This window comes from Crocuta crocuta, unplaced genomic scaffold (assembly GCF_008692635.1).
Source record: "Crocuta crocuta isolate KB4526 unplaced genomic scaffold, BGI_CrCroc_1.0 scaffold119, whole genome shotgun sequence".
In the NCBI taxonomy this organism is placed as follows: domain Eukaryota; kingdom Metazoa; phylum Chordata; class Mammalia; order Carnivora; family Hyaenidae; genus Crocuta; species Crocuta crocuta.
The window spans coordinates 4,345,820-4,347,493 of NW_027551562.1; the positions used below are offsets into that span (position 1 = coordinate 4,345,820).

The 1,674-nt window shown below is 38.1% G+C and overlaps 1 non-coding gene across 1 annotated transcript; it reads right to left on the bottom strand.

The window, feature by feature from the left end:
* Window positions 1-1,261: 1,261 nt before the first annotated feature.
* LOC144219924 (small nucleolar RNA SNORA48) lies at window positions 1,262-1,396 on the bottom strand. The gene has a single exon (XR_013331541.1). It is a non-coding gene; the product is annotated as a small nucleolar RNA SNORA48 (small nucleolar RNA).
* Window positions 1,397-1,674: the final 278 nt, after the last annotated feature.

Genomic DNA, 1,674 nt, shown 5'->3' on the forward strand with positions numbered 1-1,674 from the left:
CATCTTCACCCAGATATTAATCAAGTGTTGAGGGGACAGGCTGAAGAATTGAGGTCTCTGAGGTTGACATGGTAATTTCAGTAATCTGACAGTTTTTAAAAACGTCTTAACTTAATTGAACCAGCACCCATGCCTTGTGAAAACTGAGATATGGTATGTCTGTGACATCTTCTTTATCCAGAACCTAGTGATTCTCTTAAAAATGGAAATGAGATTAATGAGAAATAATCTTTCCTTAGGAAAACCACGCTGATCCTTAGTCATTACTAATGATCACAAACTGTCCACTGAATTCATAGCCTAGTGTTTTCTGGGGGAATTGATGCTGTTATAATTATTCCTGGAACACCTTCTTTCCCTTCCTAAAGCTCTTTAGAGTGTTTGGAAACTGTTTCAGTATCCTTTCTGGGGGCACCTGGGTGGCTCACTCCACTGAGCACCTGACTCTCAATTTCGGCTCAGGTCATGATCTCAGGGTTCACGAGCTTGAGCCCCAAGTCGGGCTCTGAGCTGAGAGCGTGGAACCTGCTTAGGACTCTCTCTGTCCCTCCTCTGCTTGCACACACACATGTTCTCGCTCTCTCTTTCTCAAAATAAATAAGTACACCTTAAAGAAAAGTATCCTGAAGTCTCATTGATGTAAGTAATCGGCTTATATGAATATTCTTCCTAACAGATTTTCTAAACAATTTACCAGTCCTCCAAAATGGCAAATCAGCAAGGTCCCAACAATGTTCCCAGCAACTATTATTTATAACTCACATGCTTGCAGAAGATAGCTAAATATACCAAGCTTGTGAAATACATTTATGGAACTTGTCACTGTGAAGAACAAAGGCAGGTAAATTATGACCTTTGGGGTCAGTGGCAGTGATGGAAATGAGGCCACCTGCTTTTCTTCTTATTTTGAGGCAGTCTTTTCCTCACTTTTTCAGAAGCCCTGGAATTTCATGATCCTACTTCCATTTTTATTCTAATGAATGCACCGTCATTATAGTAAGATCTGAGCAGCCCAAAGGAGATGCAAATTAATCTGAAACATCTCGGGTCTCTGGTGCTAGGGGAAAGCCCTTTGGGCTTTGGTCTTGATGAAGTCCAGAACTAACGAAATGTAAATCACAGGAAATCAAAGCTTATTTCTGATAATAAATGTGCACCGTCTGTTTGGATAGTTAGATCTGTCCATTTCATTACAATATCAAATATCCATTGCATCTTAGAAATAGCTGGGGTTTGAGATAGTGTTTTCTTTTTCTTCAGTCCATGTGTCCAGGACATGAACCAGGCGTGGACACAGACCAAAAGCCATGTCAGGGTAAACAAGGAGCTGCTTTGTCCCTGGCTGATATGTGACGCCCGCCACCAGCCAGATGCTACTCTACCGGGCTCAGGCACTTTGGGTAGTTTGTGTTTCTTTTTTTTTTTTTAAGGCTTTTTAAAATGTAAAATATAAAGCAATTTTGAGGGCGCCTGGATGGCTCAGTCAGTTAAGCATCTGACTTCTGCNTAAAATTTTAATTTAATTTAAAATTTTAAAAAATTTAATTTAATTTAAAATTTTAAAAAATTTAATTTAAAAAATTAAAAAATTAAAAACAAAAAATAAAATACGAATTAAGCAGTTTTAATATAAAATATATCGTGTAGACAAGTTTAACAAATGGTTGCTAAGTA